This window comes from Melozone crissalis, unplaced genomic scaffold (genome assembly GCF_028551555.1).
Source record: "Melozone crissalis strain CALT ecotype California unplaced genomic scaffold, PUWL_Pcris_2 ptg000016l_1, whole genome shotgun sequence".
Classification (NCBI taxonomy): Eukaryota; Metazoa; Chordata; class Aves; order Passeriformes; family Passerellidae; genus Melozone; species Melozone crissalis.
This window is the reverse complement of record NW_026535794.1, coordinates 29,361,323-29,386,165: the sequence shown is the minus strand read 5'-3', so window position 1 is coordinate 29,386,165 and position 24,843 is coordinate 29,361,323. Positions and strand designations below refer to the sequence as shown.

Genomic DNA, 24,843 nt, shown 5'->3' with positions numbered 1-24,843 from the left:
CTAAAACACTGCACCAAGAATAACTGTATGCAGGTGGATGACTATTCATGCATATGCAAATGCACAATATCAAGGAGATAGCTTCCAGATAATAAGCCTGAATATATAAGTGATAGAAATTAGCACAATTTTCAGCATCAGGATTGAGTTTTGTTTCTGAAAGGGACTGTACATGTTTATTCATATTAGCAGACAGACAGAAGTAATTCCATTCAAGACAGTTTTGAAAATAAGGGCTAATCAAAGTGTTTGTTATACATTGAAACAGACTCAGCATTGCAAAGCTATTGAAACTAAAATATTATAAAAACTCTTAAAGCAATTAAAGAAAACAGAAGAAGCATTAAATTAGTTGGTATACTCAAAATCTGAGTGCAAAAAAATTAGCCTAAGAAGTTTAACTAAGGAAGTAGCAAATGGATGCATTGTATTTAGTGTTTGGTTTCCTGATTTTGGTTTCATTTAGGTTTAAGAAGCAAACATTTCCTATGCCACACAGCTATAATGCTGTAGTTAATATAAGCCAGGCGAATATAGACAGTTCCATGGACTCATTTTATGTTAGAGATCAAACCAAATTTGCTACTCCATTGTTCTGGCACTGCATAAATATTCACATCAGAGAAACTCCTTGCTCCAGATAATTTCAGTCTAGAGAAGTAAAACATATATAAGTGGTTAAAAGGCTTGCTGTAAAATAGTTTAAATGACTGATTAGATTATCTAGGCAAACACTTAATATCAAGTTCCACATACGAGGTTCTTGCATCTTGCTGTTTAATGCTAAATTCAATACATTGCTTATTCTTTAAAGCTTAGAAACTGGTGTTGCACATATTCCCATATCCAAAATGGCTCTAGTCTTCATGGTTGAGACATCATGGTAATTTATGGAAAAGCTGAACTAGTGTCAAAAGCAAATTCAAAGCATAGTCATTGATCTAATAGACATTTCAGGGCATCTCCAACAGGTATTCATATAATCTTTAAAGTGTCATCAATTCTTTTTTAAAATTTGTCAGGAGGATAAGAAAGCGACAAGATCAAAAATAGAAGAAGTTGTTTCAAACATTTTCTGAAGGAGTTCAAAGTCCTCTCCCCAGTCTGATAGAATTTTAACATTCAATCTTTTTTTGGCAGAATCTGTCTCTGTCACTTCTTTTGATTTAAAGAAATTTTATTGTATCAAAATTCAGTTAATCACATGGCTTTATAGACCCCCTAGGTGGAAAAGCATCCTGAAATCCAGAAGAAGTAGAAGGTGGAATCCAGTTCTTGGCCCTCAGTAGGAGCATCAGTACTGTACCGTTCTTGTGCTTTGTCTGAGTTACCTTTTCTGTATTGGTTGGCATTCACAGGTAGTGAGGATGATGAATTATCTTGTGAAGGAAGATTTGCAGATTTGTGAGGCTTCAGAAAGAGAAATCTGAGCTAGGCCACTCAGGTCATGTACGTAACCAGTGGGCAACCCTGGGCAATCTGCTCTTGGTGATGCTGATTGAGGCAGGAGGGTACAACCAGATGTCCTCCAGAGCTCCCTTCCAACCTCAACCATTCTGAGATTCTGCTAAGTTTTGGAAACATTACCTCTTTGACTTCTGGCATTATTTCTGAGGGAAAAATCAATTTTGCTGTGGTTTGTATAGACTTTGATTGAGTATTTACAGTGGGAATGATTGAAATGTGTATTATATTTAGTCTCCTGAAGGGGATATGAAAGAAAATGGCCCACTGGTGGCCTAGGCATTGATCTATGAAGTATCAACAAAAATAAGAAATTTGTGGACATCTTTGAAAGTAGAAATTTAGTTACATGGGGATTGTTTTTCTTTCTGACTGAATACATGAGGTTTGTAATGTTAAAGGAAGATTTTAAAAATGCAGTCTTAAATCACAGTGCTGATTTTAGATGCGTAGATCTTGGATGTCAACATCAAATAATGGACTGATTGCAGAACCAGAATAGACAGCAAAATTACCTAAGCTCATCACTGAGTGCTTTACTCACAGGATCCTGCTGCTCTCAAAAAACAGTGCCCTTGTTTACATCCTATTTACAAAGGCAAAACCACATTGATAAATTTCTAAAATATTTCCGGAAGCCATATGTGAGTCTGTTTCAGAAAAGTGAGTGAAATAAGTTTTTGTTACATACATGTTCAAAATACTAAATGACATGAGCATTTTAATGGTAGAAAAAAGTAAATTTTAACAAAACATGTATATAAAACCAAGTTACTTGAAGTATCTGTAACATTGATTTGCATATTACATTTAAATACTTTAAAATATATCAGTGAGCAAAGACAGCAGCCTCAAGTATATAAAAGTAAAATTCTTTAGGGGTCTACTTATTTTATATGTAACAAAATATCCTTTATTACTTTGTTATAAAATATGTTGTTCAACTGATTCAAATATATCCCTGACATTTCAGCAAAACAAAACTTGGATGATGAAAAGGAAAATCCTACATTCCACCACAAACTATATAAGAATCTGAGATTTAAGGCCTATATGTAGAGTAGGTGCTAAGTAGTCCTACTTGCCACTATTGTTTTCTCTTCTTTTCTGATTGCCTTGAATCCAACAAAAGTTTTTTTTGAAGACTGCTGGTGGCTTCCTTGTTACCAACTTGAAGAAAAAGTACTCCTATTTTTTTCCCTTGTTCAGCCCACCTTTTCTGCTTTTCTTACTTAAATTTCACTGATACAAGCCATTTTTGGAAATGCTTTTCCAAATTAATTCCATCAGCCCTCTGGAAAATCTTTCTTTTAAAGTAATTAAATGTAATTAGTCCTATCATCTCTTACTAATTTTTTTTCAATTTCCTTTTAGAGATAATTCTTCTTAACTATTCCTAATTTATTTCAGCTTTTAAGTTCTGTTCATTTTCAGCCATACTACCTCTTGAATATGTAGAATAATATTACCCAAACCCTAAGTCTTGATGCTGATTGTGTTGTTAATTGTTCTCACCAGTTAGGTATACTCATGCTAATAGAGTTTGATATATAACTCTAGTTTACTAACATAGTATATTTCCTATCTGTTGTTTTTCCAAAAAATTTTTTCTTCTAAAGGCATCTAATGAAAATGCAAATGAAGTAGGGCTTATTAGTTAGGTCTAAATAGTTAGAAATGCAAATTTTGAATTCTTTTAGTTCATTTGATGGTTTTATGACAAGTTATACTCAAATATTGTGAATGACAGGCACGTGTGTACTTTTTAATTTCAACCCTACTTTAAAATAATTTATTACAATTCTTGTTCTTTTTCTGATGCTGAATTTTTATAGGCTGCTTTTTCAAGCTGAGGAAAATTGAAATACCATTAGTTTGATGTATGTCCTTTTCCTTTCTGGTCTTTCTTTATGCTGCATCAACCAGGAAAGTGTTGCCATTTTCTTCTCTGGTTTACACCAAATGCTTTTCATTTTCATGGAAGTTTCTAGATTGAATTAAACCCATTTTTCTCTTCATTACTGATTCATTAGTTCTTTAGTCAGCTATGTCTGTACTGATACTTATTTAATTATAATCCACAGAAGTTCAATACTGCCTCTGTGGCAGACATACATTCTATGTTACCTCTGTCAATTCATGAATCTAGGTGACAGTAGCTATGCTAACTTCTGTCTTTCTCATCAGAAAAGGTGCAGGGAGATGAATATTATAAATTCTTCTACATATTTATTTTTTAAGACATGACATCCCACTGCTGGCTTTTCATTAATCCATCTGTGCAAAGCACATGTGCATGCATGATATTTAACATAACCAACGTGAGCAAAGCAAAATCTAGAAGAAATTTATAAAACAGAGGAAGAAAAACTCTAGGCTCAGGAGTCCCTCAATATCTTTAATTTTGTATTTTACTGACATGAATGACCTCTGCACTAGATGATTACTGTGAATGAACTAAAGTTTAATAATTCTGTCCATCAGTTCTTTTAACAATTACAGGGAATATATTATGCCTCAATTGTTATTGAACTAAGTTTAAACTATAACAAAAAGCCTTCCTGTAACAATTACATTGGTCATTGAGTGTTAAATAGGGATTCTACCATATGTGTTAAAATTCAACAAATGTTCAAGGATATTCTACCATATGTGTTAAAATTCAACAAATGTTCAAGGATATGTTCTATCTTTTCACACAGTTAAGACAGTTCAGTAAACATACATATGATAATTAATCTTAAAACCATAATTTAAAATTAAATGCATATTTGCAATATATAAATAAATATCTTTTTTGATGTCTGCTAGCCATATGCTTCTTTTTTATATCCTGCATGTATATAGAATGAAATGTAGTGAAAATTATATGCATATTACTCTTCTAACGCTACATCCAGAAGCAGACAGTAAGCACATTTTGCCCCATACCTCCTGCCTTGGTTAGGTACTATATTTGTATAGAGCTCAGTAGTCTTTATATTTTAGCGTTTCAGAATGAGTGAGGTGTTAGACATCTGCATCTCAAGTAATCTTTAACTAAATAATATCTTGTCAGACTGAGCAAACATCTCTCATTTGGTATGGAAAGGGCTCATTCCTGCATCCAGTTAAAACAAACAGTATCTTTCATGTGGATTTTAGAAGCTTGTCAACCCATTGCCCCATTATAGCTCTGAAAATGCTCCCACTGACCTAAGGTTTGGCCAAGGTCCCTCTTTGAAGTAGGAACAACAGAGGGAAAAAACCCCAACTGTACATGGAAGGTAAAGATGAGAATAAGTTGTGAGGGAAAAAAAGTTTTCAATTCACTGAAAGGTTCTCTACTATACTGCCTTTGTCCTTACTTCTTTTGTACTTGTAATTTCTTCCTTTAATGCACTAGAGATAATATTATGAAACCAGAGCTCTGACAAACCCATTAGAGACTTGAGCACTGCACCTATATGTCAATGTGTATAACCACTAGGGTTGTCCAGCCTAGATTTGGGGACACCTAACAGTAGCCCATGGAATTAAATGAATGAGGCATTTAACAAGAAGGCAGGGATGTGCTCTTCTTAGTTAGGCGTGGGAGGAAGACATGGGGCTATAGGCATAAGTGGAAATGAGAGGTTCAGGCCTGATATATGGAAAACCAACTTCACTATGAGGATGCTCCAGCACTAATCACATTGCCCACAGAAGTTATGATGTCTCCATCTTTTGAATTCAGCCCCTTAGCCTGATCTGATTTCATCCTAACTGGAGATGTCCTAAGAGTCTTTTCAGCCAGAATTACCCCATGACACATTATTCAAGGTGTGATCTATAAAATACTGTTGGAGGGGGCTAATAACACCTCTAGTTACTGCCCAGGATGGCACTGGCTTTCTTCTCTACGAGGACTTAACGCTCATGCTCAGCTTGCTGTCTGACAAAACTCTTGGGGCTTTTTCAAATGAGCTGGTCTCCAGCCAGGCCCCATCACTGAGGGTTTTTATTTCCCTAGTGCAGGGCTTTGCATTTCACAAGGTTCCTGTCAGACCTTTCCTCCAGCATGTCTCAGTCCCTCTGGATTGCAGTCCTACCCTTGGCAGGGGTTAAGTAGTCTTCTCACCTGCACACTTTAAGAACAAGGACTCCTCTGTGTCCTTCAGGTCTCTCATAAAGATGTAAGGACATCTCCTTTATCCTTAAAGATATAAAGATATATTCCTAGGTAATGACAGTTCCTATTGGCATTTAGATAGAGTACAGCCCATTAACCAATATGCTCTTAGCCCAGCCATCCAACCAGTTGCACACGCATCTAGTTTCCACCAATCCAGTCTGTTATGTCCCAACTTGGACAGGAGACTGTTGTGAGAATAAGCTTAGAAAGCCTTGCAAAAGCCAAGATAAGTACCATCCACTGGTACTTCCATTTTTCTCTCATCCATATATTCAGTCAGTTCATCACAGAGGACAGTCAAATTGATCAGGCTGGATTTACCCTTAGTAAATTCATGTAGATTGTTCCCACGCATCCTGCTGTCCTTCATATGACTCAGAATGTATTCCAAGAGGAGTAGCCTAGGATTCTCCCAGGGCAGAAGTAAGACTGACTGATCTGTAGCACTTGGATCAAGCAAATAATCTTGTGTGCCGGTGTTAATTCACCAGGTGTGAACTTAGATGCTTTCAGTGTTAAATCTTAATTGCATTAATGAAAGAATAGCTAAAGGCTCATTTAGAGTATCTGGTGTACAAGATAACAAGCCCAGAAAAATAGTTCAGCAGATTAATGTAATTTCCTCTAGTTTCTCAACAGTCCTTGATTGTCTCAAGTAGAAATGGATGCTCTGTGGCTTATTTTCTTCCAGCTACCCTAGCTTTTATACACACACACACACACACACACACACACACACACACACACATGTGAATATATATACGCATGTAGAATATCAGTAATGTGAGTGATTGTAGACCTACAAATGCCTCTGGGTATTTTGAGTATTTCACAAGAATTTTTCCCATCCCAACTGTGTCAATAGGTATAGGTATATTACTGTGTAAATAAGTATATGGGTCAAGTGGACTATACATACTATTCTATGGTATATCGTTATCACTACAATAATTAATGTAAAGGGATACCAGCATAATCTGTGAAAGGTCTTGTTTCTGATGAAATGGTTTGATTCCTTTGGATGCCTATTACTGATTGCTTGTCTGAATTTTCTGTTTCTGGGAGGGAGCAATGTAGTCTACTCTATATTGACATTTGCTGATGAAAACACATGAAGTATAGAATTACTGTGAAGAAAGTTTTTTTTTCCCATTTAATTCCATTTACTCCACAAAACTCTTCATATAGTGTAAAAATGTTCTAAGGTAGATGAATCAAATTTTGATAAGATTTATCTTTTCCTTAAGAAATTTGATGAACTACATTTATTTCTTAAAACCATATATTCAGAAAAATACTTTATACATAGCTTGCTGTTACCTTAGCTGATTTTACATGGAGTCAGACTACTTTTCAATAGTTTGCACCTGTGATGTAATGCCACCACTGAAGTCGGCTTTATAAGCCTGAACTCTGTTTATTTCAAAACTACTAATATACTATAACTGCAGATGACTGTTGCAGTGTATGAAAAGCAAATAAAACATATTGAAAACCGAGAATAATTTTTCTGTTAGGATTCTTGAGTTAGGTTCTTTATTCTTTCATGAATCATATAAAAATGTAGGGCTCCAAGTTCATCATAGTTTTATTAAATGAGCAACTTAAAGTCACGCTTAGCAACAAAATTCATTTAAATATCCAAACACAGATCTATGTATATAGTATAATAAATTTAATATTTAAAATTCTGGCTGTGGCTTCTAGACATCTGTTATTTTCTTTGCTGTGAGGGAGTGAGCTGTTACCAGACAAACTCTTCGCATATTTTAATCTGCTTATGGTAGGAGCTTGATTAAAGGAGGGGAGGACAGGAGCACATACAGTTTGGGCAGCATCCTGCTTCTGGAACAGGAGGATGGAGCTTTGTATTGAAACCAGAACAAAGATGCTTATGCAAATGTGCTAATGCACAAAGGCTGCCACTAAGCTCTGTGCTGAGGAAGCCCTTAGCCACAAACCATAACCCATCTATCCCCATCCTCTACCTGTTCTCAAAATGGCACATAATACAACAATTTTTTAAAAAGTAGGCATATGGATGGCAATCTCCTAAGTGGAAAAAAGAATCTTAATGTTAGGTCCTTCAGTTTGACACCTTTTACATTGATCTTTCACAGCTCAGCTGTACTGAGTTGGCTTGCACCTGTGTGAGGGTTGTTGCTTTCCTAGAACAAATGAAATGTTTAATGAAGGGGTTAAGTTTTCTTCCTGTGTCATAAGATCTCCAAATTTTTCTTTGGAGTTTTAAAGCTACAAGGGTCAATGGAGTTGTCATTCCAAACTGCAAATGAACTTGTGGGACCTTTGCCATTTCAATAGGAACTGAAGTTGGACCCTGGTTTAATACACAGTAGAAGAGAAGAGTAAAGGCCTAAGTTAAGTGAATATATGGAAATTCTGCACAATATAAGAAAATGTATTTTTAATTAGGATCACATTTTTGCAGCAATTTTTATTTTTTATGTGACCATGTGTAACTGAGAGTGCTTCAAAGCAATTTTTAAGGCAATATCATGATTCAAAACCTGCCCTCTGCCCCATACCATGAGATGTAACATTTTATTGAAAGGCCTATAAAAATTTTGTGTTGCACTGGAATGATTTATCACAATTGAGTAACTACTCACTGTATTTCAGTGTTTTGATCCATATTTAGTAACTTGAGGCTCAAATATACTGGGACTGAATTCCTCCCCTGGGAGAAAAAAAATCTCTTGAAATCAGTGTTTTAAAGGGAAAGCAATAGATTAGACACAGGGAACTAAAGGCAAGTACTTGGCATGTGCAACTGAAGCTGGCATTTGGAAGGATATTTATAAGGTTGACTACTGGATGCCAATTGAAAGACTAATAGGTATGATACCATGCATCTGAGAACATATTTTTCCAAAGTTACAAAAAAGTTGTTGCTTTTTTCGGTTTTGTGAGAATATGAAGAGAATTGAATGGATTATTTAGAATACAATCAGAGTTCATTTAAGACAATCAAAACCACATCAAAATGAAATTTTAGTTATGAATGCCTTTTTATCACTGAGTATATAGTGTAAATATGTACTTATGGCATTATTTAACATGAAGTTACATTTTACTTATACACAGGAAGCTCATGTAAATTTTTGAACTTTTTTGTTAAACAAAAAGTTGGAGTGTCAACGAGTTTTGAAAATATGCTAATTCAAAACACTTAAATATCTTTAATGGTGGTGTGGAGAAGCTAATTTATAGAGAGCTGGTACCATTTATGCTGAGGAAACCATGTTCAGTGCACTAGGTGAATTAAGGAATTCTTTAAGAAACCTCCCTATAAACAAAATCAGGCTGGCATGGTTTTGCATGGTTCCTAAAATAAAGAGGGTCCAAGAATTTCTAGAACTTGTGTCTTATGAAAATTAAACTCTTTAATTGAACATTTTGGAAAGGAAGAATGGATACATGTACAAAAGAAACCAAAACATGCTGGTAAATATTTTTTATTTTCAAACTTCAATGGATTTGTTATATTAAATTATTAGCAATATACTAAATATCATCTACATTGCCTACAACATCTTTCAAAGCAAGTCTTTTAGTGCCATATATCAACAAAGTGAATATAAATAGAAATGAATGTCATTATAATTAAACATAGAATCACGTTCCCAGCTTAAGTTCTGAGGCTTATGTGACCACTCAAGACCTGGTGAAAACAGAAGCTGGTAGTGCACAGAAATCTCTCATTAAACACACTGGGAACCTGTCAGTGAAAGTTTGATCAGCTCCCTAGTTCTGTGAATTTCTAAATGGTAGGCACTGGCACAAGGACATTAATTTCCATGACACAGGTATTCTGGTCCCTCATTTTTTCTTTCTGAGTAAATCTGCAAATTCTTACAGGCCCTAGCTGGGCTGTTGCTACCCTCAGAGAGGTTCCGATACAGGTGCGGGAGGAAAGCGGGGCGCAGGGCGGCGTTCCGCGGAGCGGGCTGAGCCAAGGTGCCCCGGCCGGACGGCGCCTGGCGAGCCGGGCACGGCGGGCTGCTGCTGAGGCGGCTGCCGGGCCGGGCACAGGGCCGGCCTTGCCGGGGCACGGCGCTGCCGAGGACCGGACGGTGCCGTGGCAGGAGGGCGCAGTCTCTCCCGGCTCCCTGAGCCGCGGGCTCCGGCGGCGCAGTGCCCGCGCACCTGCGTGGGAGCCGCTCCCCGGCCGCCGCCTTTTCCCGGCGCCTTTCCCCGCGGCAGCTCCGGCCGGGCAGGTGGGAGCGGGCGGGCCGCGCTCGGCCCTCCGTGCCCGCGCCCGCTGCCACAGCCCCGCCGGCTCGCAGCGGGGAGGGCGACCGGCAGCCCTGGGCGGTCGCCACCGGCGGGGAGAGCCTGTAAACTTTGGGTAAGTGTTGCACGGGCTTAGCGCCTCTCGGCGCGGGGCAGCGGGCGGAGAAAGGGGAGCGGGGCTTTGCGGAGCGCTGCGCGGGTCTTGCCGCACCGCTGCTCCGGCGCGGAGCGGGCGCGCAGTCGGCGGGCGGCGCCCGGGGGATGCGGGCGCTGGACAACAGGTACGGCAGCTGCGCGGGGGCGGGAGGGGCTGCGGAGGGGGTGTCTCTGTGTGTGTGTGTGTGTGTGTGTGTGTGTCGCTTCTCCCCTCCCCCTGCCGCCCGGCCGGGAAGGGGGTGGGAGATGTGCTGGCGCACCGCCGCTTAAAACCGCGCCGCCCGGAGGCGCCTGCCCGTTCCGAGAGGAGGGAGGGCGGCTGCCGGCTCCGCGCTGTGCCGCGGAGGGCGGCGAGAAGCGGGGCCGAGGGCGGCGGTGACCCCGCGGGGCCGGGCCGGGCGCGCTGGGCTGCGGCAGCCGGCGGCGGGGCGGGGCGGGGGGCTGAGGGCGGCGGTGTCGCCGCCGTGGCTGGCGGTGGCCCGGCTGGATGGCCGGTCCCGCCGCTGCCCAGGGCGCCGGGCTCTTTCGCATGCCGGGGCCGAGCGCTCCCTCCGCCCGCATCGCACTGCAGTAAGTTCGCGAGTCGCTGGGCGGCCGGAGCGCCGGGAGCCGCGGAACTGGGGGGGCCGCGGTGCGCGCTGCGTGTCTGGGCGTAGCGGAGGGGCTCAGCTGAAAGTTGTAGCTTACCGCGGTGTGTTGGATTTGTCACGACGCGTCGCTTTGGTTTCTAGTTACTGCCAATTTGCCTCGTCGACCTATATATCACTTTGCTCAACCTCAGTCAGTGTCCTGATGCTGCCCCTGATAGCCGGGTTCACAGCGGTGAAGTGCTGAGGCATCCAGGGCAGATGCGAACACAGCGAGGGCAGGAAACAAAAGATGCAGATACAAACTTAGGCTTTAAAGGCTGCTCTTCTTAAACTTTACGCGTTGATGTTACGAGGTCATTGTTGTGTTTTGGGTTTGTTTTGTTTTGGTGGTTTTTGTTTGTTTGTTTTGTGGCCCAGTGTTGTTCTGATTCTTTTTTAAGAACAGTTTTTTTTATCAGAGGTGAATGTAATTACATTTTTCATTGTGAGCGTCCTGTTTTGGAGATGGATTAAAGGTTTTCTCATCAGATTACTGTACCGTAGGTATTGTTTTTCTGGTAAACAAGCAGATTGTAGGGTCTTCAGTTCTTCATTGTTTGACTGTTTTTCTACAAATTTGGGTAGAACTTTATTAATTTACAAAAGCAGTTTTGTCTGGTTGATATAAGGTTATAAAAAAAATGGAAATCTTATAAAACCCTATCGTAAAATAAAAAAGGCAATGCAACAGGATGGAGAAAACCAGTAATTGTAGCAGGAGATGTGGTCTTTTAAGTTTTTATAAAAGCTACTCGACGTTTCCTACTCCCATTTAGGTTAAATGACCTAATGTAGCAGGGTAATAGTTTTTCTTTGCACTTGAACGGTATGATGCACATATTTAGAAAGTCATTATGTGTCCGGGAAAAAAAATCCATAGCCAGAACCTAATGTGCATTCCCAAATGACTGGACTTGTGCTATGCCTTATGGATAACGTGACAGGAAATAAGTCCCTTGCATCTCCCCAAAGTGTTAATCCAGTATTACTCAGAGCCTGAAATGTCTGTCTAGTACAGAAGGAAAACAAGCATCAAGAAACGTGGGGCATCACAAATCAGCACTTTCCTCCAGGGGCTTCTCTTGTCTCTTGTTCATTTGTCGAGGTAGAAGGACTTTGTTGTTTAGCATGGCAGGGAAGACCTGGAACAGTTATCCAACAGTCTGAAATGTTTGTGGAGCGATATGCTTTACACTGTGAATTCGAAATATTTGGGTACAATTGTTAATCTAATTTAGGGGCCTGCAAACATCAGATGTTGCTGTTCTTAGGCAGGTTTAGGAAAAACCTCCTTTCTTATACTTTTTAAGGAAGAAGTGTATATGAATAGTTATGTACCAGCTGAAATCATCTTCTCTGAACACCTATAGGTGTCTTGAACAATATTCAGTAGCAATGCATGAATGAACAGATATTTTTTAAGACTTCATACAGTATGAAAATAATAAAGTTATTTGTTTTAAAGAGCACTAGGTATTAGGTTTTTACTTATAAGGAGGTTCTGCCCTGTTTCTGCTCTGGAACTGTCATTTAGATGTCACTATAGAATGCATCTAGGTACCTTTTGCCTGTGGAATGAGATCACTGAACAGGAATAATAAGAGAGTTTTAGGAAACCTGTTAGAACAGGATTTTGATAAAGCAGAGTGTAAATAGCACATTTGGGAGTAAAGGTAGTAATAGGTTAATGCTGGAAAACTTCAGTCACCTGGCTGGGTATTTGGACTGGGCTTCTTGTGTTTTGTGTGTGCATGTCAGCAGCACTGAGTTCTTGTGAGTGGCACATGTAGAATGAAAGATAATAGCTTAAAGTCATGCATCGTATTTAGTGTTATAAAAACTAACAGCATATAGCATAGAATAATGGAATATCTCAAGTGATATATAAAAGATCATTGATTCCAACTCCCTGCTCCTCATAGGACTAACTAAAACTAAACTGTGTGGCTGGCTAAGAGCATCATCCAGATGCTCCTTGAGTATGGATAATACATGATCTTTCATTCTCTTTGAATTGTTATGACCTTTATTAGATCATAAGCCTTCTGCATACAATTTTAACAAGTCTTTTTAAGGCCTTGATGAGAAGAGGATGATGAAACACTTTCATCTGTATGTAGAATTATGGAAGAGTGGTGACAATTAGAAGGGAGTGTGTTTGGTATGCTGGATCGAGTGGATTTCAGACAGAATTCTTCCTGTGGAAGGGAGAAGCTACTTGTGAAAGATGTTTATGTTTATTTTTAAGTTATGATAAAGTTCTCCCAGTCAAATCTGAGAGACATCAATACCATGAAGTGCTGTGGAAGGAAAAGGATGCTGGCCTCCTGAAAGCTTGTTCCTTTCAAGTAAAGTTTGCAGCCTGCTCCAGGAATTCCCACCGAGCTTTGCATTACTTTCTAAAGTGAAAAAGAAATCAAGAATATGGACTATGCCTTGTTCTGGGTGTAATTCCCAATTTCTTTGACACTTGTGTAGATTAGGTTCCAGGTGTTACTCTGAAGAATTATAGCATGCCACAGCCAGGTTAATCAATAGAAGTTGGTACAAAAGGTTAGAAACAAACATTTTATGACGAGAATTCCGTGTAAAGACCCTCTTGACCTTCCACTGTGAGTTTCTTCAGTCAGTTTTTTGTTTCCTGTAGCACTTACAAAATAATTAGTAACAGTAATAGAAGACTTAAGACAACTACTTGTCTATAATTTCAGTTTTTCATAACAGTACTTCATTAATAATTTTCTCTTCAGAGACTTCTTTTATAGCTAAACCAGCAAATTGACAGCACTGGAAAGATGACGAAGTGACATGCTGGGTCCCACTGAGAAGAGTTTGATGTTTGTAGTTATTTTTAATACCTTGCCTAAAAGAGTGAAAAAAAAATTAAAGATTTGGGCTTTGAAACTGATATCTTGATTTTGTCAACCTGACCTAGTTTTCAGTGCACTAATAATGCTCTTGCTATGGATAAAAATGATCTTATGCAGGTAAAGTATTTAGGCTAATTCAGGAAGTTGAGAAATAAATATTTATTTAGTTGGAATGGAGACGAGTAGCTGTCCCCAAACACCCTGTAAAACAGCTTTATGCAATGTAGAACACATTTTCTTTTTTAATTGTTTCTGAAGAAAAGAAGACTTCTCTGAATAATGTTTGCAGCAGTTTAGCCCTGAAGGGATATAGTTAGTTTGCCACAAGTTTAAAAGCTTAACAAATGTAAGTATTTGGAGACTGTTAAATTATTTCTTGTCCTACCCCTTAATACATGTTTGGAATGTAAGTGTACAACTCTGGCACTATTGTTTTGCCCTAAACAATTTTTTAAAAAGTAAATAAAACAAAGAGAAGCAGAGTTGGGGACGTAGTTGTAGACAATTCAGTGTTACTAACTAGACTTCCAATTCTGGAGACTGATTAGCTTTTTATTTTTAGATGTTTGTTGTTTACTGTAGTAAATCATGACTAAAATGAACTCTAGATACTTCTTTCTTCTTTGTTAAGGATTTTAAGAATAACTTTTCTTATGGAGGCAGAAATATTTAGCGGCATACAAATGCCATGAATGACTTAATTATCTTTAGGTTGATTTTCAGCCACATTTTGATTACTTGGTTTGAAAATGTTGAGGGTTTTTTTCATTAGACGTTTAATGAGATGCCTAGTGCTCAGTAGTTGAACTAAGAAGCTCACTCTAGTTCTTGCAACAGTAATAATCTCAAGAGATGTGATGAAAATTTTCACAAAAGTTTATGTTTGTGCATCCAAATCTGTGAGCTTTCTGCTGTGATATGCTGCTTTGCTTGCCTTTTGGGTTGCCTTGTGGTTATTATGAAGCATTCCCATGTGTTGTTGGTTTAGTTGGGCATTGGGGAAAACTCAGAGTTAATAGAAAATTCTCCTTTGTCCTTTAGAGCTTATTGTGTAAAGTAAAAGAAATGAATCAAATTCATTCTCTTTGGTCTAAATTTTCCCCAGGTGGACAATTCTGATTTATGCACTGGTTTGAGTTTGGAAATTACCTGAAATCAATCCTGGGTGCTCTTGAAGTGTATGTGGCTTTTCAATGAAGTGACATATTTATATGTTTGTGGTCTTAGAGAGCTGAGAAGCTAAATTTAAGTGAATTAGAGGAATGGCAAATAGTAAGGCAGCTGTATGAGCCAAGGAGAAAATCTTAGGTGGTGTGAAATTGGCATATTTTGCTGTCTTGTCTTCTGAAAGGAAAAATAGTGTTTTCTTCTAAATCTAGAGGCTATGGCCTAGACATAAGAATATGAACCACCACTGTGTCCTTAGACTCAATGGTCTGTTGCTGGTTTTGCCTCTTTAATTGTGGATTTTCTCCTGTTTCCTGCATGAATTTATGAATTAATCAAGTGAATGGGAGATAATATTATGCCAGAAATAGGTTTTAAGAAAGGAGGAAAGAAAAATGAGAATAAAAAAAAAAAAAGGAGATAACGTTCATAGCCAAAACAATTGATACTGAAGTAGATGAAAACTGAAAGATTTGTGATTACAAGCAGGAATGAATTAAACAAGCAAAGGGAAATATAATTCTTACCTTTTTTTTATTTTTTCAATTATTCTTTTCTATTTAGTCATCACTGAAAACCTTTTTCTAAAATTTAAAATTCTTTGAAAAGGTTTAGGTTTAGATATGTGAAATCGATTCAATCTCCTTTCTATAACCACAGTGCTGCTTTTGTACACCCCTAGAATATTTTACTCAATATCTCCACTTTGCCTATTTCTTTAGATTTTGATAGCTTGGTCATAATTTAGAAATAAAGTTTTTAAAATGTTAAAAATATATATTAGTGTGTCTATTCTATCTTCTGTTCAATATCTGAATACCATCTGGCCACCTTCTGTCTCTCCTGTTATTACTAATGGAAAGTCAAAGGCACCTGCTGGGGGAAATTTTAATTTTAAGGTGAGCATCCTTTATAGGTCAGTTGAAGCACATTCTGAATGTATCCAGGTCTCTCAATTCATTATAAAGGGTGCCTGGCTGGTGTGACTTGTTCACAGTTTAAAATACAATTTTGAGACATCCGTCTTTGTGTGAAATAAATTATACCCTTTGATATTTTCTCAGCTAGGAAGGTAAGGAAGAATTGAGCTCCTAAGAAAGTGTCTAGTCTTCTCCATGCATTACTGAATATAAATACATAGTAAAATAGCCTTAAAACAGTAGTTCATTAGAATGGGCCATGTACCAGAAGTTAAATATCAAAGGACCTATTTTTAAACATGTCTAAATAAACAAGTAGTCTGGAGCATTTCTATTTTTCTTCATGTCCCAAAAACATAACAATGGCATGTTTTAACCAAAAAGTCTGTCTTAATTCGTTTTTGGTACAAAATATTCCAGCAATTCTTTTTAATGAAAAATAAAATTACAGACCTTTCTAGAAATTCTGGATTTACTTTGAAAATCTGAAGCCTTATGCATTTAGGTTTACTTTGTTCTACATGTCATACACATTGAAAAACTCCTGGATCTGTGAAAAGGTTTGTCTTCATATGCTATTGTAAATTTAAAATTGTGTAGTACTGCAATTTCTTCTTTTCAGGAAGTACAGTGGGTCATTTTGTCTGGTTTTGCGTTAAAAGCACCAATGAAGATGTTTGTGTTTAAACAGCCTGACAACTTCTATGTCAAAGAATTCAAACCTTCTAAGCAATAGATGATCTCTTATAACAGAGATATAAAAATTTGCACTGCCCTTTGTTAGGGTTAGTGCTGTTGACACAACTTACTTCTTAGAAGTGGAATGACTGGAGGAACCCTGGGAAAACTCCCAGCTTTGAATATTAGATGTTATTAAAAGCTGTATAGTACTCTGATAAGAGTGTTCTTTTACTTCCTCTTTAAATTTAAAATGCCAAGTGGTTATTTTCTTTTCTTCACATTGTAAAATATCATATTCAGTTATGAAATGTTTTGCTTTTGTAAATTCAAAATAGTTCCTCGTAGAAAAGCTTTATGTTCTGTCTCAGACTTTTTCCTATAAATATTCACCCAGAAACTACAAAACCAGCTTGTATGAGTGTTCAATATATTTTTCTACCCTGTATTGCACAGTACGCCAGGGTGGTGATTTTTACATATCTCGTTTGGTGTTGAGAAAGTCTTGATGATGCTCCGGTACTTTTATCTAGTTGCCTATTTAGTGAACAAGAACTTGTTCAAGTCTCTTCTAAGAATTTTTGTGAGTTCTTATTTCGGTCTGATGAGCTGATAAAGTTAGGGTAGGTCATCTGTCAATGACAGAAGAATTTGTAGAATCTTAGTTTTATGGCTAACAGGAACATAGTCATATTTCAGTGGAGTTTAACAGGCAGGTAACTGCAAAGGAAAATAATAAGAATATGTGAGCTATAGAAAAGATTGTATACTTTTAAGAGCACTCCTACAGGGTTTAGGCCTTATTCCCTCTGACCTTATCTCAGTTCAGGGCACATGCCTGATAACTGTGGTCACTCCATGAAGCTTTTTCATTTTGGATCTTACATTTGTGACTCAAAGTGCTGCCCATCTAAAGGAAGAGATGACCCTTTCAGTACCCTAATGTGATGATATATGGAGACAGTGAGTTCTGCATGATTAGTCCAGGACCCTGACTAAAAGGATAATGACTCCTATGGGGGTGGAGGAATGCTTTCATTATCTAGAAACCTTGAGAGCTTCTGTAATTCATCCATAATTCATCTACCATCTTAAAGTAAAATTAAATAAAAGCATTATTTTCTAAATCCAAAATAAACTACTGTGGAACATGGACTTAATGGCAGCAGTCGTAGAACTTAGACATTCCAGCTTTGTTTATTTGTACTAAAATCAGATCAAAATCTGTGTATCCTGACAAGTTACAACTCTTTGGATTTGCTATTCGGTCAAGCTCCAGTTTGTCTTGCATTATTTACATTCTTGGCCAGTTTTCGCTGGAGAGCCTCACAAGCAGGAAAGGTTTTCCAATTCTTGTACATATTTCTTGTCACGTTCTGCAGTTTTCATTCAGATTCAAATGCTTCATCCCTTCCCCATATAGAGTTTTTAAATTTATTCAGGAAAAGTTTCATTACTCCTCCCCTGGTGTTGTTTGCTGCTCTCATTCTTTGGAAATGCAAATATGTATTTGACAGAGCAGGTGCCATCTCTTTTAAACTGAGAGCAAATTATTAACCCATGAAGGAATGAAATGCTGTTCCTCTTCAGGGAGCTTGATGCCCATATTCCAGTATGAGATCTTGTTTCTGAGCCTTGTGCTTTTCATATCAACATGTATGTTCATAACTGTGCTTCATAACAACAAATGAACATGAATCACATGTGTAGGTAGTTATTGCATGTTAATATCAAAATTTATTTTCATCCAGCTCTATGTTTGGGGGACACGTGGACAGTGCACAGAGATGCATTTAACCTGTGTGTTTACTTTCTTTATATAACCTGAATGTCTCAAACACCTTAAACCAGAGTCTTCTACAGCTATTTAAATGTTTTAGGGATTTGCAAGAAATAGTGTGGCTGTTTAAAGGAAAGTTCCTTGTGCAGAGCACAAAGTTTGGAGAGATTTTAAACTGTTAAAAAATCAAGGAGCTGAAGGCAGAACAGCTGTGGTAATAATTTTCAACCTGTGGGTGTTGAAGAAAAGAAGACAATACTGAGTCTTACCTTGTCTTCAACAATGTTGTCATTGATTCTTCAGATTTAACACGTACTCCACTGAATATTTTTTTTAAGATAGCCTAAGAGAATGGCAGAAGAAGAGGAGGGAAGGGTAGTTCATGACTGCATAACCATTCTAACTTAATACTTTAAAAGCCTCATAATACTATTAAACACCTTAAAATGGTTGTAAATAGCATGATGAAGACCTTACATATGATCATTAGGTTTATAATGGAGAAGAATCTTGTGTATTGTAGATGGATTCTTCTGAAGAGTTTATAATGCAGTTACATTCCTCAATATAGTTGAAGTTGGATTCTATAAATGATGGCAAGCACAATTACAACTAAAAGGGATGTTTTCATTGGTTATTATTTAGATAATTTTTGGAAACTATGTGTTGCCGGTAAAATACTTAGTATGCTGTTTCTCTGTTTTTGTGGGAGGTATGTGTTGTGTATGTGGCAAGTGAACACCCACATTACATAGTGTGGTAAACATTGTAGCATTTGGTTATTTTTTCCAGAGGAAAAGAATTTCTCTTCATCAGTTTGTCTGGTTTTGTTTGTTTGTTTGGGGAAGGGGGGGGGGGGGGGAAGGTAATTTGCTTGGGTTTTTGTTGTATTTTTTCAGCACACTTTCAGTACTGAAAGTTCACTGTGGTTTATATATATCCTTATCAAGGTACTATTAGTGGGGCAGGTGAAAGGGATCGTTCTTCATCCTTTGTAAAAGCACAAGGATAGCTTTACTGGATGAAAGTCTGTCTGGACTAGCATGATGTCCCCAGTGATTATCAAGAAAAAAATAGAATAGGCTGAGGATGTCCAGAGTGTTCCTTCAGGTTCCAACACTCTCTACACATTTATTATTTTACAGCTATCTGAGATAGGCCTGTTTCATTTTGAAGATGGAAGAATTCTAGTGTGCTCTTATTTTTCATGTTCCCTCTTTTTGTCCTCTTTTTCCAGTTCTGCTGTAATCAGTTGGAAAATCCAAAAAAGCTCTGCATGTTATTGAGAATGCAAGTATACCAGGGATCTATACAATGAAACACATTGTTTTATTCTGAATTTTTTTCTGAATACCTTTATTTTTGAATGCTGTCAGGCACTGAGCTGATCTTTTCTGATTATAATTCAAATTTTTATTATGTCTGAGTGGTAATTCATCAGTGATGAGCTCACTGGTCATCCCTAAGTGTATTGCTAAGATTTTTTTAATGTATGTTACTTTAGATTTGTCAATGCTGAGGTATATAAATCTATTCCAGTGGGAAGTGGAGGATAGCATTAGCAAGCAAGAGAAAGGACAATCAGACTATTAGAGGATTTAGTACCTATATCATACCTAAATTCTGTGTCAACTCTCTAAATCTTTTCCTGTACCTACCCTTAAAAACATTTTTGTGCCTGTGTTAAATATTTTATTGTTATGGCTATAATAACAACTAGAATAAATCCATTGGAAAAGGGCTGTTTTTCTTTGTGAATAATACATGGTGAACTTAATTTTTTTTAAAATATACCCTGTGCAACAATATAATGTGTGACACATCTTGCATAAATTTACTCATTTAGAGAATTATTAAAACCAAAAATATTTTAAAAATATTTTTGAAAGTTTACGTTTTTTTTGCTTTTCTGTGTTTTCCAATCTTCTAATCTTAATATAATACAAAATATTCTGCTGCCTAGTCCATAAATACTTGGACTTTGTTAATTTAGAACATGGATGTATTTATATAAGTGTGCATGCCTTCTATATAAATTTCTATTGACTACATGCTGAATATGGCAGCAAATATTCATTGCAGTTGTGAATGTTATTAAATTTGTAGCTGTCGGAATCCATCTGACAGTTTAGTTACTTACAGGAATTGCACTTTGAAGTGGTAGCTGAGAAACAGTTCTGACCCAAGTGATTAACCCTGGCTGGGGTCACATTAGAGCTGAATGAAGTCCAGTACAAGAGAAATGTTTTTATTTCTCTTATATGCCCAACAGAAATCACCTCTGTAACTGGGGCTATGTGTGTGTGCATTACTACTAAATATTTGGCATTATATTGCAATATTTCTGTGATTATTTTTACAAAAATGAACATCACCATGGTCATCCTCTTTTTATATAGCAGTGGGAACGTGGAGTTGGCATTGGTCACATGGAGCATTGTGCGTGGTCATTTACAGCTGAGGAAACATGTCATTAGATGCCTCATGCAGATTGGGGTTCACTGAGCCTCAATTTTGCACACCCTTATCAGAAGCCACAGAATGTGTCTATGAAGTCTAAAACATAACCTAAGATTTATATTACAAGACTAGGTCATTAAAAAAATAATGTTACAAGAAGAGAGGACCAAATCCTCAGATAATTTTAGTTTAGAATAAAATCTAATACTGAGTCTGTCTGCTTTTTGTGCTTATCTGTGAAGATACTTAGGCAAAGCTGTTACTGTCATAATTTTTAAGGTCTCATGTTTTAAATACCACAGAAGGTGTAAACAACATTGCATCTTAATTTTTAAGTGTGACTGTTCACACTGGGAGGCTGTTTCCAAGGATTGTACTTCTGTGAATTTGATGATCACACTTAATTGAAAACAATATATTTCACACAAATTATTCTGTGTGAACTACTCATCATTATTTATAATGCTTGTAAATAATAGTGCTTATAAAGTATGTAGCTTGGAATGACATCATTTTTTAATCCTTTTAGTAAAAGTTGCAGTTCTATGACATGTTATCTAAATATAAGAGAAATATTGTCTGGTATTTCATAGTCTGAACTAATGAGATAGACCTGTGCCCCTTGTTAGGTGTACAGTAAAAGAAATTGCATTACAAAGAAATCAAGGCAATTTGAGCTCAGGAAGATAGGTCTTTAGTAAAACCTATTGAAAAGTTGCTGGACTAGTAAAATTAATGAATATTGAATGCTGTCAGATGACTGTATTAGTCTGTGGATCTGAACTTAAGAGGATAAATATGATAAAGCAAGCCAATGGTAAATGAGGAAGACTGATGCTGTCAGATGCCTGTTCCTACTCCTTTTAAAGTTTACTTATTCTAAATATACTGAGATATGTGCAAGTTTTGATTAAAAACTTTTAAAATTTTGATGAAAAAATGATGTATAGTTTAAAATCAGTGCACCATAATTCTTACTATTGAGGTGTGACCTTTGGTGTTGTGAGTTTATTTTCTGTGTGTTTTCTCTAAGCTGCATTTGTGTCATTTCCCTTGCAGCAGATGCATTGAAGGCAAATGCAGATAGCTTCTAACATGCTCATACTTTGAGGGAGTTAGATTACCTGCCTCTGGAGCTAGAACTTTTTAATTATTCTTCTGTTTGTCTTGACCTTGCTATATTGAAACTGCTTAAAATTCTGTTTTCTAGAAATTTGTAAAATATATACATTAACTCTTAGAGAACTAAAATTTCAGTCATCAGTCTCAGATACAGCCTTCTGTCCTAGACCACTGTTGTTTCTGTATACTGCTCTACATTGCTAATTAGCTGTGCATCATATGATAGGTTTTTTTCTGTTGTATAGATGCTATGGTGGTAACAGTCTTAGAAATATGAAAGCATACCAATATAATCTAGAGAATTCTTTAGTAACAATTATATAGTTCTCATGCTGCATTAATGTACATATTCAGTCATACATAGAACTAGGTCTTTAAAATCCCAATCTCTATGTGTAAGCCTTTTCCTACACCATAGAATCAAAGAGTCAGTGAAATTTGCATCAGATGAGCTCAGCTCAGAGTTGAGCTTATTCACCTTCCCTTATTGTCCATTCTTTTTTATACTATTTTGTAAGAAATACTTGTGACATTTCCTCAAACAGACCACCAGAAGAGCAGCTGAAGAAAGTTGTAACTATGTCTGTCTTGTAGTTCTTCTTACCTCCTCTGACGGCCCCTGCAGCCCTGATTTGTACATCTCTGCTGCTGTCTCCTCCATTTCCATGTCCTTGAGCTGTTCCTGCGTTTCTTTTCCACTGGATGTTGATAATGCACTTGAGGGATTAGGAACTGTGGAAGTGGCACCTGCTTGGGGTCCCTTCAAATGGTGATAAGGTGCTAGTTATGACTGTGATGGAGGCAACTACAGCAGAGAGAAACTGAATTTCTACTCTTCATGTCAGCTGTTTTGTGGGGTTTTTTGGTGGTTTTTGTTTTGTGAGTTTTTTTGTTTGTTTTTTTAATGTGTGTGTGTTGTTTTTTGTTTCTTTCATTGTTTTTTGGTTTTGATGAGGTTAGTTTATTTGGCTGTGAGAGTGTGTGTGTCCCAAGACTGGGGGAAGCTGGCCTGTTTAGGAAATGAAGGAGAAAAAAAGAAAGCAGTACAATATTTTTTCCTGAATAATTATTGCCTTGCAGAGTAGGTGAGAGCTTTCCCCCCCCCCCCCCCCCCACTCTTCTGAAATGGAATTCCAGTAAAACTTGAGAATGCTTTCATGTGTTTGACCTAACTGTGTAATTTTAAAATTTCTACATCTACTTTGGTTTGTACAGACTTGATATAGGGGATAGTGAGTTTGCTGGTATCCTTTTACCAATGGACAGTCACTGCCCAGATCGTCTCATAAGACACTGCCACATTGATTTACATTTTCCTTCAGTGTGGATCAGCTTTATTTCCATAGCAAAATATTTACTTCTCTACTTGGGATGATGACAGCAGTTATCCTGTATATGAAGAGTCATTCTCCTTTCCTATTTACTGAGTGCTGTGGCTAAAATTTAGCAGTGTGTAAAAGTGAGCAGCTCCTAGGCAAAGATGCTTAGAGTTGAATGAGTCTTTTCTTTTCAAATGAAGGAATGGACTGTATTATTTGTATACATTGCACTCTGAGAATTACTTCTTTAGACACCCAAAGTGCTACTGCTAAGGGTGGTTGTGAGAGAAGAAAACAGATTGGCTGCCAGAGCAAAGCAGAAGTAAAAGTTTGTACAAAGAATCAGACACAATCAAATATATTCTGTCATTTTTTCCCCTACTTTTGTGTGTGTATGTGTGTGAGAGATGTTTAGAGCCACTTTCTTGATGGGTTAAAACCCAGTGATAAATGGTTGTGTATTTGGGAGATACTCTGGAAATGCTATTGGGTTTTTCAAAGGCCTGTTGCCCTGAGTGGAAATGCAGTGATCACGCCCTGCTCATCAGAGAAGGAGCACTGCATCTACTGGTGGTTCCTCTTGAATCACAAGAATGCAAGAACAGGAGGAGGAATATTCAAGAAGGTCACACTCCTCCTGGAGGGTGAAAGGAGCCAGGACTGCTGTGTGTGAGGCCATGTGCTGTGGCTTTGGAATGGGTAGAGCAAGGAATCCTTGAGGGCATAAACTCAATCCCTAGGGAATTCCAGAGCCCAAGAGGAGCAAACTGTCGTGGTGAGGGAGCAACATCCAGTTAGAGTGATGTGAAGTGATGCTCAGAGGAAAGAAGCATAGTGGTATCAAGGATAAATTAGAGGCTCTCATGTCTGGAAAGTGTCAAGGGCATAAAAGGTTCTTTGGCAAGGGAAAGAGAGATATGTCTTCATGTTGATGTTGCAATTACTGGGATTTCATATCAAGTTGTTTGAAATTTTTTATTATGTTTTGCATGTCTTTTTTTTTTTCATTGCTAGTATCCCAGTTTGGACCTATTTTGACAGGCATATCATTTGCATGACTAAAGCCATTCTAAATATGAAAAAGAAATGCTGCCTTGCATCATTCATATTCAAACAAAACCAAACCAGGCCAGTCCCAAACCCAGATCATCCCTGTGAAGTGGTGTTGAAAAGCTAGGAGGATGGGAGGTAGATTCAATATACATGTGAGGCATTTTAGAATTACTATTTATATCTATAAAATTTGCCTAACAACTACTAATAATCTAAGAACATTGGCTGTGCTATGAAAAGATTTGAATTATTAGATAACAGCCATTTAATGAAGTTCATAGGAACTTTTGTTCTTTTTGTAAATCAGACCTGAGATAACATGAAGCTGTACTGATGCAGAAGGTTATTGTTCTTTTGCAAGGGGTTTCAGATGACTTCATCAGGGAATTTCTGGGCATGTTCCTCTGTGTATCTGTTACAAAGTAATAGATCTGGTGCAGTGTAAATAAGGATAGTATGATTCTTTATATGAAGCATTTGTTTATATAATCAGAAATCTGAACTTTATGCATACTTTGCTGTTTTACAGAGATCTCATTTTCAAAAGTAACCAAAGAAGCAAAGTCCTAGTCTTCTTGCAGCATTAAAATTTATAGTTGCACTTTGTGTCAGAGAAATAGTCTTAAAAGAGAGTAGACAATAACAAGAGGTGACAATATGTTTTCCTTTCTTGATGTTCTGTAGAGCAGGTGAAGTGCATTTAAGGTATTTGGCATGGTGAAATTTGTTCACAGTATTGACACAGGCTAAAATAATTTTCCCACTCTTCCCCCAGTCCATGGGCCTTTGTGTGGCTGTGTCATCCGCACTGTTTGCGG

At 37.6% G+C, this 24,843-nt stretch overlaps 1 protein-coding gene across 7 annotated transcripts in view; it reads left to right on the top strand.

Annotated features, from left to right (window-relative positions):
* Positions 1-24,843, top strand: part of DGKB (diacylglycerol kinase beta) — a 378,030-nt gene that overhangs the window by 37,820 nt on the left and 315,367 nt on the right. For 4 of the 7 annotated variants that reach the window (XM_054273533.1, XM_054273531.1, XM_054273532.1 and 1 more), the window contains exon 1: positions 10,492-10,597. The exons of 1 other annotated variant lie outside the window; for it this stretch is intronic. The gene's annotated coding sequence lies outside the window, so the exon portion shown is untranslated. Of the gene's footprint in view, positions 1-9,910; positions 9,987-10,129; positions 10,153-10,491; positions 10,598-24,843 lie in introns of those variants that run through there. 2 more of the 7 variants (XM_054273526.1, XM_054273527.1) reach the window with 2 other exon arrangements.